This window comes from Choristoneura fumiferana, chromosome 5 (genome assembly GCF_025370935.1).
Source record: "Choristoneura fumiferana chromosome 5, NRCan_CFum_1, whole genome shotgun sequence".
Lineage (NCBI taxonomy): Eukaryota > Metazoa > Arthropoda > Insecta > Lepidoptera > Tortricidae > Choristoneura > Choristoneura fumiferana.
The window spans coordinates 10,994,915-11,007,554 of record NC_133476.1 but is presented as its reverse complement, the minus strand read 5'-3'; the positions used below and the strand labels follow the sequence as shown (position 1 = coordinate 11,007,554).

The 12,640-nt window shown below is 35.4% G+C and overlaps 1 pseudogene; it reads right to left on the bottom strand.

The window, feature by feature from the left end:
* Window positions 1-1,835: 1,835 nt before the first annotated feature.
* LOC141427724 (uncharacterized) lies at window positions 1,836-11,898 on the bottom strand (annotated as a pseudogene).
* Window positions 11,899-12,640: the final 742 nt, after the last annotated feature.

Here is a 12,640-nt window from a genome sequence, read left to right as displayed (position 1 = left end):
ATTCCATAACTATCCTCTAATTTTAAATTAGAACGAATCTTCAATAAGTTCTATACAATGACGTACTTGGCGTTCTATGATCACGAAGATAAGGACGACATTTCCTTGGATGTTTGAGAAAATAATATTATTTCGGAAATCTTGACGAATAAATAGAAAAACACATTGGTGCGGCATGTCTGAAATCTACGTAGATCCGTGTGACTCGCAACAAATTAACTACATACCTATTATTTATATACCCTCTTTCTAGCCCTGAGACAAGACACGCTACTACAAAATTTATCAGTTTTATATTGTTCAACTATGAAGGATTAATTTCAAGGCGAATAATAATTTTAAAAGTCAACCGATTTTGTACAATTATAAAGGGAGCAAGGTCGAATCTTAAGTGCAGATTTGTGAACAAAATCGATACGCACTATGATTTATACATTCAGGCGTAAATTCGTCTATATCAATGAGCACAACCTTATTACCTTGCTCCTCTGTTACCACAAACCAACGCAACGTGGAGTTCACATAGTCCGCGGTATAGTGTAGCGATGACCGTTAATGCGTTCAGTTCAAAATAAGGTAGGTATCGTGGGGGATTGAGCAATACGCGGGGCGAGCGGGCCTAGCAAGCGTAAGCGCTGATTGGCGCTCGCGATGTCACATGCGCTGAAATTGACGGTCAGTGCTCAGTGATACACTTACGCGCTGCGGTGGTTTGTAAGATAATTTTCAATTTTCACAATAGTACATTTTCGTTTTACTGATCATAGGAAACTGAAATATGGCGTTTAGGTTCTTTGGGAGTGTAAAGGAGCACTACTAAAGAATTTCCCGAAATTCTGACGGAAATTCTGACTCTGACTTCAACTGAGCTGATTAAAAAAAAACTATTGGTGAAATATTTTTAAAAATATATACCGTAAGCAATAGAAGCCTGTTTCATATCAATCACAGTGTGGTTTTCTATTGAATTCACTGATTCCTATCCCACGGGAATCCTATATCGCGTAGGTACGAAGTCGCGGACAAAAAAAACAAGTAGGTTGTCTAATATTACACCCCTGACCTGAAGATGTGAAACAGGGCTTTTGAAATTCGAAAATTTGCAAATATAATCCTCCGAAAAATCAGTTAAAACAAGAAAATAAAGATCGTGGAAAGTAAGTCTGTGTTACCCCAAATTTAACGCGAGCGAAGCCGCGGGCAAAAGCTAGTATTTATATATTTACATATAGAATATTTATAGTCCTGTGAATTTATTCAGTAACTAATAAATGAACCATAGAAATTCAGATTCTTAATTTCAAGTCGTGAATAATTTGTCGCGAATATTTGACGTTTTGCATTTAAACAAAAGACTGTCTTCTTGCAGGCCTAGGCCTGCAACAGTATATTTTGAAGCCTGTTTTAAGGAACACATTATAAACATTACATAGCATGTTTGAGAAAACGCATTTTTTCCGAGTAGCGATTTTTCATGATGCGTTTTATAATGATCGCGTCTATTTTTTTAATAGGTAGGTTAGGTTCGTTATGTATCTTCAGATGCCCGACCGAAGGGCAGACCGCCCAGAAAAAGGAGCCCGTGTGGACATAAGGCGTGGGTTGCCTAATGCTGCTGAAAATATATGCGACTGATAAAATAATGTACTGGTAAAATAAGCGACAAAAATAAAACGCGATTATTATAAAACGCTTCATGACAAAGCGCTGCATGAAAAAAGACGAATAAATAATTTTTCGATCATGAAAAACCGCGATGTTAAAATTCGCTACTATGAAAAAATGCGATTGTGAAAATTATCTGATAAAACGCTGCGGTCTATATGAACTACACGTTACGTTGGTTTGTGCGGTAGCAGAGGAGCAAGGTAATACGCCTGAAAAAGGGGGTTAACCTTGTCAAGTTTCTTACCTTTTACAGGACGTGGGAGGGCTGGTACATCCGGGTTTTGATAGGTGGCAGCCATTAGGCGGTGCAGGGCGTGCAACGAAGGGAACGTCGGGTGCAAGGGCTGCTGCAGGAAGAAGTGTCCCGCGCTCACCAGGCACGTCATTATCGTGTCGTTGTTCACCGACTCCACGAGCTGCAACTAACAAGATAAGCATACACCGTTCAAGGCATCGATAGAGTATGATAGTAATGGATATGGATGGCTTGGAAATGAAAATGTTTTTCTTTATTTCCGTTGAGAGGGGAGAGGGAGGTTAAATTTGCCTTATATAACCTCCCTCTGCCACTTGTATCTTTCTAAGTTTCGAATATAATAATCAATGATAAAATTTAAGCACTATGGGTAGTTATTTTAATAGCTTCTTTACTTTAGACTAGCTGTTGCCTGCGTTTCCGTCTGCGAAAAACTCGTTTATCGCTATCCCGTGGCAACTATGCATTTGCCAGGTTAAAAACAATCCTATAAGTTTTTCTCAAAAAGTTCATGAAATTCAAGTGCCAAGTTCAAGTGTCATGAAATTGACAAGAAAACAATTTTGTCAAGAAATTATTAGCCCAAGGACAAGATCATAAAACATCCAAAATGTCTTGACGTCAAGAAAACGTCACGAAATCTTGTGAGGTGAATCGTAATTTTGTAACTACATCAGGGCGAATATTCAGCGTTTTTTTATTCGTCATTAGTGTCTTCACAGGTGTTATTAAAAAAGCTAATGCTCAGGGTTTTTTTTAATGAAAATTTAAGACAATGCCGATGCTAAATTTAGCGTGATTAAAATTCTTCTGACTTGTCTTTCCGTTGTGCTATAATAAACGTGGGACGCTAATGACGTTTGACCGCACGGTCAAAACGCTCGACTATTCGCCTATCAAAACTTTCTATTGGATCCAACAACAAAGATTATCTCGCTTGTTGAAAACAAAACTGACACTAAACGAAAAATGACAAATTTAGTTTACCCGCCTTCTACAAACTATCTGGCGAGACGCACCTTCATATTTAATTATTTACATTAGTTGCCGAAAGATGGCGGTAGTGTCACTAAATCAGACCGAGACCAAGCACGGAGCGGAGCTGTTATGAGGGTGAATGAAAAAGTGTCACTATACGAATAATGACGATTTTATGTCGATTGTTATTTTTTAAACGGGAATTTTATTAACTTTAAAACGACATATTTTGCATAGCGCCGCTTTGAGTAAAATTTTTTCAAAATAAACTAAAATTAAACCATGAACAGACACCTTTCATTTAGTGTCAGTTTTCAAATAAGAATGGCTAAAGAAAGTTTTATAACGTTACTCATAAACTGTACTTCTTTGTTAAAATAAAGTCATATATTGAAAAAGTAGAAGACAACTGTGATAAAATTTTGAAAATGAAAAACAACATCAAAATGACAACTAACCAATATATAGTTTGAATGTTTAAAAGTGATTAATAAATACACCTCAAGTTAGTTACACATCGTAAAAGGCCACTCAAAAGTTTAGATCGCCATACTGAAAAGTAGCACTTTTTGTATTGTGTAATTTTTGTTTTCAACAATCGATCTGACTTTTTATCACTTTTTGCACAAGGTTTTGTATATATTAAAAAAAAACTTATTTTTTGTGGTGAAATAACTGAAAAATTTAAAAATGGACAACTTTTTGAGAAATAATAGTCCTCCCCAGAGCCTTAAACTACTAAAGAGGTAGACAGGTTACTTCTGCATTTAAATTAATGGTAGGGATGGATGGATAGAGTTGAATCGATTTAGATGGAATTTGGTATGAAAATAGTTTAAGGCTCTGGGAAGAACATATGATAGTTTTTACCCGGAATTGCTTCCTTAACAAAAACTATTTAATGCCCATAGCATAATAAAATAATGCAGTAAAGCTAAATAAGTGATGTAAATTAATGTTTACCTACTCATGTTTTTTATTGATGTTAAAAAATATCAACCATTTTATTATCTTATTTTTTACTTTTTTTAGTAAATTATTATTAGTTATAATTACATTTAGGATATCATAATGATGTTAATTAGTACTTACTTGAAGGAACTCTGGTACAAGAGGCACAAGTCTCTGACATAATTCAGCACTTATTTCTTGTAAGGAAAAGTTAGGGAACCGTTTCTCAGGGAATTTTTCTCTAATCATGTCTAACGCTGCTTCAATCTCACTCTGAGTTCCTGTGTACAGTAAAAAAAAAACAACTAAATTAGATTACTAGCTTTTACCCGCGGCTTCGCACGCGTAAACTATTCGGTCTGGTAAAAAAATTTTACAAAATTCCCCTGGAAATTTCCTATATCATTGAGGTTGTGTTGTGAATAACTGATTCAAGACTCTACCAGTGCTAAAATTTCAAAAATTTTCCCTATCCAAATTATTCATATCATTTATTCAGTAAATAGGCCGCAATGGGCACTTTTACACGTCATTTTTTTAAATACCAGCACTTTCGGAAAGACCATCACAAGAAGAATGCGCCGCAAAAACAGAAAGTCATTTTTTCAAAATTGTTTACACTACAGTGAGTACACGGATGTATGGGGTCCCTTAGTTACAAAACTATCCCGTGGAAATATCTAAAAAGTAGCGTATGTGTTATTCCAGACGTCCGGCTACCTACATACCAAATTTCATGCCTCTAAGCCCAGCGGTTGTTATTTCGAGATTTTATCCCTATCCCGTAATATCGGAATGTAGCCTATGTGATATTCCAGAGGATTTCATGGCTCTAAGCCCAGTGGTTGTTATTTCGAGATTTTATCCCTAGTTATCGTGGGAATATCGAGTCAAAAAGTTGCCTAATTTCAGACATCCAACTACCTACATACCAAATTTCATGACTCTAAACCAGCGGTTGTTATTTCGAGATTTATCCCTATCCCGTGGGAATATCGGGATAAAAAGTAGCCTATGTCCGTCTCCTGGCTCTAAGGATATGTTCTGCCGTTCTTGAGTTATAAGTGGTGTAACTAACACGACTTTCTTTATATATATAGATTACCCATACATTTAAAAATTAAATTATACTCACCTTCAACTGCACAAATCTTTTGTTTCATTGAGTCAGGATGTCTTCTGACGTTTACACTTGCACCAGTTTAGCTTTAATTTGGGTTACGAATGAACCCTGTTTTCCTATTAATAGGCCAACCAGGGCCTGGGAAATGAGGAATTGATGTACTCTAAGCCCACCTTCAGCAGGAACTTCATACCAGGGGGAGGACTGGCTGCCTCTGAACAACCCTTTCCACTGTCACTGGAGCCCTAGAACATACAACAGGAACCAGTAGTCAAATGCCTGTCATACCTAAATGTGAATACAAATATACATTTGCCAGGCCAGCAATAGTTGAATGGAAATGTTTTATAAAAACATGTATTTAGTTACACTCATAGGCAATTATACTCTACAATAACACCTTCAGAGTGTACCCAGCAATTTTGTAACCAGCTGACTGCTGTGACAATTATAGTAAAAAATAAAATATGCATGATAATGATACCTACTCCATAGTAACAATCACACATAGTAAGCACAAAAAACATGTACCTAGACCATGGAAGGGTTATGCTCATGATATTGTGGGTCATCATTTGCCTATTTGGCTGAAAGCTGAAGAAAGATGTGGAACAAAATGAATGATATGCACTTTTCCCAGTTACTAATGAATAAGCACCACTCAAAATCCAAATGCAATGTACCCAAAATATTAATATTTTTGTTACAATTTTCAATATTATGGACTCAAAAACCATCAGTTTTATTAATATTTAATTATGTTTCTCCCTTATTGTTTAATTGACCTGCATGAGTGTATTAAAATAATGCTAAAGTAATTCAAATAATTTAGATAATTGCTAATTACCTCACTATGATTATCAGAGAAGTGACACATTGATGGACTAGCTAATATAGGATCAACAGGACTGTGGTTAGCAGAATCTCTCTCTGAAATGCGTCTTGTAGGAGTTGTTGAGTACCTATTATTACCACTGTCACTACTATCACTAGGTTGATCATCTAAATTATTATTAGTTTGCAATTCTTCTGTATCAACTGTTGTGCTCTCCTCTATTGTGTCCCCTGTAGATGATGCAGATTCAAACCTGGTACAGGATGGAGGAGAAGCTTCAAGTGATCCAGAAACTTCTTTAGATATGCCAACATTTGTATCACCATCAGATTGGCAGGAAATTTGCTCAAAATCATTTTTTTTAATGCCATCTCAGGTTCATTTACAGAAAGCTGTTTCAGGGGTGACTCTTTGACAATGAAAGATCCTTGTTTTGGAGCAAGACTCATCACTATTTTCTGGCTTCCGACATAAGAAGCTCTCTTGTCTTTGTCCAGGGACTTCTTTCTTATAATCTTCTCTATCTCCAAGTCAATCTCTTCATCAGTCAATTCAAGAGATGAGGATCGCTGGGAGCTGCTGCCTCGAGGTACAATGTCAATGGGTGATGACTTGATAATGGAGCGTTCTGCTCTACCCACTGGGGATGCACTATTAGCCTCAATTTCAGCTTTCAGGGCCTCTGCAAGTTCTTCTTGCAAACATTTTATTCTTTCTCTTCCTCCAGGGTCAGATTTGGCAAATTCCCTCTTTTTTCGAAACCAGAATATACCAAGTAATACTGCTATTGAAGGGACTGACCACATAAAAAGCTGGCGGCAAGGAACCATTGTAATAAGCCACTTTTATCAACAATCTAAAACAAAAAGTGTACTTTGTGAGATATTTATGATATAAACATTTTTGATGTTTCAGTGGGGATAATGGACTTCAGCATTCAGTACACTTCAACATTGATAACTGTATGTTAATAAGTTTGTATGCTAAACCAAATGGTGATAAATTTTCATGTAGGTAATGAAATATGAACTTTGTATATATTTATATTAACATAGGACAGCAATAATAACAAGATGAAAAAACAAAAATGTATAGAGCATTTTCCAGAATGTAATAACAGTAGCACCAACAATTGCATGGCTTGGGCGTTGAATGTCAGTAAAGGATGCCTTTAAGGTAGCTTTAAGGGCACTTAAGCCAGTATCATTAAATATAGAAGGTAGATGACTATCTTTAATATCAAATCATACTATAAACTGGTTAACTTCTTTAACTCCAGGAATGCTTCATGATCACAAGTGTGTAGTGTGGTCAAAGAGTCTGATGGGATGACTCATAACTGAACATGTTGAGAATAATATTCTCATGTGTTTAGGGAAAATTTAACTTGATGTTGAGTAGGTTACTATTACTACGAAGTCATTTGTGTCTGTCTAGCTTTGTTTTTACCTATAGCCACAAAGGCATTACATTGTTACCCCAGCCTATATACATCCCACTGCTGGGCACAGGCCTCCTCTCAGAATGAGAGTTACTTTAATACTGAAGCAATAAGGTTTTATATAATATTTTCTATGCAAGTTTTTTTCTGATAGTAGGTACCGTAAGGTCAGGGTAGTTTGACCCATTGGAGAGTTTTATGTTTTATGGGCTGGCCCATATGAAAACCACATTAAAACCTAAAATAAAAACACAAAAACATGATCGATCAATTAACACCAACCACATGGCAAAGAGCCATATTCTCAAAGCAGTAATAAAACCAGGACCAACTTAATCCCAAGGGCAAAAGCACCCTTCAAAGTTCCCCTTCAGGGCCTAAGTACTCGGACCTTACAGTTACTAGTTCATTGCAATGTTATTGTAGCTCTGTACATGTACCAAATTTTAAGCAAACTCAACCAGTGGTATTAAATGGTTCAAAATTTACTTGGATTTGTGTGGATTAACAGCCTTTTTCATAAAAAATCCTTAATTGAGGTTTGATCGGTCTGTTACTTAGCAGACTGATTAAGCTTAATAGACGGTTGTCAAGAAGTATGATTCATAAACACTTGCTAGCAGTCTGCTAGTTGTTGAGCTGCTGATAGACGGATTAGACGCGTTATGTTGGCCACCTTGACAAATCAGACAAAAAATGGCCCAATCGATAATTAAAAAAAAAAATTGACAGCAGTGACAGCAAATTACCAGGAAAAAAAATAAAAAGCGAGATGTTTGTTTTCCCGCCATTTCCGATCCGCATGTTTATTTGTGCAAAAAGCCATAATTATGTTAATAATCCTTATTTTTTTTTCATATTTATTGTTAATTTATTGTTGCTAATTTAGAGGATTTTTAAATACAAATTCCTGAAAATAAATTTTCCTATTTTTTTTTAATCTGCGTAGCCCTGCCTTCACTATAAATATCTTCGGTACCTATGGTTTTTTGCTCTAGTCAAAGTCAGCTGTTCAAACTTGTGGCGGCCATTTTGTGACTTAGCAGAGAGATAAAGGAGGGTCTACGGTCCTCTAACTTTAGCAGAGCCTTGATCGACTGATTAGCGCTAACAGACGTTTATGAATCATGTTTTTTAGCATCGGGCCTTCAAGGAGCCTTCAAGGAGGCTCTAACTTTTTATGAATAAGGCTGTAAATCTTTAGCACAATTTTGGTAGGTACAATATCACCAGTACAAAACCCATACAAAGAACATCATATGATAAACTAGTAGTAGGAATAATTAAATTTGTGCATGCTGCATACACATCATAATTATTATAATGTTATGTTAATGAGTACCTATTTTTGATGCACTTGGCTAAACCAATGGCTTCATGCTTAAAGTATCAAAATAGTTTTTCTTCCTAAAATTTTTCCAGAATATTTGCATACACAAGCAAAATAGTGCAATATCTTTGACCCAAGTCTGAGAGTGGTAAATATAATGCACAGGCAGCTTATAGCTGATGCGTGCATATCATTGTTCACTTGTGTAATTGTCTTCAAAGTTCAAAGTAAAAGTAGTAGTAGTAGTAGTTCAAAGTTCTTGTATATGTATATTGAGATGGGCATGAACTATTGGTGTTTTACTGGAAATGCTATAGATAGAGGAATATACTGGTATCATGTTATTTTTATTTCCATTAGCTTTAAGGGAACATTCATCAGGTCAAAGAAAGATAATTTCTCCAAGACACTAGTTGCGCCAGTCTAACACTTACTATATATTATTAGAGAGCAGATTTGAAGTAGCAATTCCAAGTTTAATATGGATAGGTATAACTAGTGCAATTGGTTAAATAGAGAGATAGATTTATTTATTAGATAGCATGTTGTTTACATTTATCTTATTACTTAGGTACTTACTTACTGCAATGCAATCTTATAAATAATTAAATTTAATAATAAATGTTATTCCCTCAACAAACTATATGTAAAGAAAAATATTTTATTCTGATTATAGGTATCCCCAAAAATATCACACCCACTATTATCCGCTTACATTTAGGACATGTTTGCTCTCCTGTCTTCCTTGCCAAAATACAGGTGCGAGACCATTCCATGTGTGAATGTGGCATGGACGAGGGCACCCTTGAGCACATGTTTCTTTCATTGGGCTAAAATTACCACTCCCTTATATGACCTCCTCCCTCCCAGATTCCCTCGCCCCGTAAACATAAATTTCCTTCTTTCTCTAGCACACACCCGTCTTGTAAATTTATTATTTAAGTTTATAAAATTAATAAATTATACTTGTAGGTAGTTTAACAAAATTTATGTTTGTGTTATTTATTTTAGGTTCTCATCAGAGTACTGAACACCGAAGCTACCGTACAACAGCCAACTGATAGCGTCTTTTTCAACCTCGACATTGGTGGAATCATTGATAGTTTCAATGGAGCTATATATTTCCTAAAAATTTAAAATTGAATAGGCTGGCCAGGAATATAAAAAACCTGGCTCAAGGGCAGCACTTCTACGTTTTATATTGCAACATTCTTTACACTTACTGTATGATATCTACCAGTCATATTGACAACGGTGTCGGTGATGTTATTTAAAGAAATATTTTCTAATCCCTCGGACTTTTTCTATGAAAAATACTTTTATACATTGTGAATTATTTTCCTTCCAAGGCTATGGATAATGTTCCGCATTTTAATGCACAAAAACACAAAATAACACTAAAATACCGCACATAAACAACATTAAACTATGCCAGCAATAGACATATGACATTATAATTAAGAAGAAGAATAAGGAGAGGTTTTTTATAATTCTGGTCAGCCTTTATACAGCTCAAACATAATAGATCATAATTATTATGCACCTTTTTGATTAAAATAAATACTTGTACTAGTCTTATCCATACTGAACTTTAAGTCGCTACTTCAAATCTGCTCTCTAGATATTATTCAGTAAAATAATGCAGTTTCTTAGTTTGACGCTTTTTTGAAGTTCGTAGCTAAAATGTTTTAAATTCATACATATCTAGCAAGTCTGTCATCAAGTTTGTGAATTTTACATTTTGACCTTTAAAAAGTCAGTGTTGTACTTGTATTGTGTATTTTTTTGTTTCAATTCGAAAAGTTAATTACCACTTAAGTATCTAACAATGATAACCGAACTGAGCCATCTGTCAAAGTTTACTGAAATCAAGAAATGCATGGTGTATCATTTATGGAACTTCCACGCAAGGAAATAACTGATGAAACCAAATTATAGAAAAGACAAATTTCTTGGGTAAGAACATTATAGAAATAGTTCAAAAGAGATTAATAATTTTCCAAATATGAAAAACTAGCTTATGCCCGCGACTACGTCTGCGCGGATCTAGGTTATCGCGCGGTGGCGCCCTCTACCGGAATAAAAGGTATCCTATGTTGATCCTTGGGGTTCAAACTACCTATATACCAAATTTCATCAAAATCGGTTCAGTGGTTTCGACGTGAAAAGGTAACAGACAGACAGACAGACAGAGTTACTTTCGCATTTATAATATTAGTAGGGATTAGTAAATTAGTAAATTAGTATGAATAGTATGAATTATTTCTTATTAAGTGCCTAAATGCCAAGTTTCATGGTTTTATCTTCGATAGCTACGAACTTCCACCATATAAACTTTCATCCCCTATTTCAACCCCTTAAAGCCTCTTTTTCGCGATAAAAGATAGCCTATGTTCTTTCCCAGGGTCTATTTTATCTCTGTACCAAATTTCATCAAAATCGGTTCAGCGGTTTAGGCGTGAAAGCGTAACAGACAGACAGACAGACAGACAGACAGAGTTACTTTCGCATTTATAATATTAGTATGGATCATGTCATAACTGTCTGAGCATATAGAACCAATTAATATAGTTAATACACACTTAAAAACAAACACAATATAAAACAGGAGGGTACTTCAATATTGTAAGCTAATAAAAAAGTACATTAGTAAAACAAATTGATGAGAAGAAAAAAAACATACCCAAGTAACAGAAAAGAAAGTAAAAGGATCTATTTAATCAAATAAGAATCAATCTTACATAGAGAACATGCGGTTTATAATGTTCTACTTTATAAGATAGATAAGCAATTGACCTACTTACTTTTGCCAAATCCATATTATAGTGTTTGCAATTGTAAAATCATCACATGGCAACTAAATGTAGGTCCTTAGTTATTTGTAGGTTAGTGTTTCCAAAATATTATGCGTTGATTTTAAAACTTCACGACAGGCAACAACACAGTAAAATAATAAATTAAATGTCTCTAAAGCAGATTAAATCGAGGGTGATTGATAACTGAGCTCTATCTAATGCGCCGGCACACGGGCCGCGAACGCTCCAGGCGATATGAATGAGCCACGACTCGTGTCGAACAACTATCACAATCACTTTCCAACAACTGAATTTACGACACGTATACAGTGCAAATGTACATCAATTACGTTATTTAAAATAAGACCATATGTATCCAGTTTTTCGGCACATAACGAGTCCTCGATTGAGGGTCACGAGCCAATAAACGACGTACAAAAAAACCTTCACGGGCAACACGTAAGCTAGAGGAATTTTCAAAAGAACGGTTACGCAATTTTAAGCACTTTGAAAACGCAATACTGTTGTATCCGTAATATGTTCCAATGACCGATAGTGCAATAACTATTTGTTTAGGTGTTAGTATTAGCATCGTGATCTACATCGGAACCCCATGACCAAAATGTGCAATTAAAATTGTCGCCGGTAAACTGCAAGCATACTTACTTGGAAATCCAACAATAAATGTTTTCAGTTTATACGAAAGAATTGAAAAATAACTAAATTACTATGTATACTGTTATTACTATCCAATTTCGTCTTATTTAAAATCCAACAGTCCACGTGCTCACAATGTTTTCCGAAGCACAACAAAATTCAATATGGCGATTACAGGTTGGCAACATTCACAAATAAAAAATAAGAGGCGTTTTTAAATAGATCTATTACAAAACCCTGCACGCACGGTTTGTTTAAAAATGTGATTAAATTAGAACGATACGTAATTCTATGATGCGTAACGTTGTTTAATCTGAGTGCACTTTAAAATTCGAAAATGTAAGTTCGTATCGTACCGTCCCTCTCACTCTCGTATGAAATAATATTAGCCTACCTAGCCTTTCTAGGGAAAAGATAAAACGAAACATTTAAGTCAATTCAATTTGAACATTTTACTTAACATGCCTAGTTTTATCAAATCCCTATACATCATCATCATCATTAGCCTATATACATCCCACTGCTGGGTACAGGTCCTTTCTTGGGTGAGAAGGAATATACATTAGTCCCCACGCTGGCCCAGAGCGGGTACGCATGCATACATCC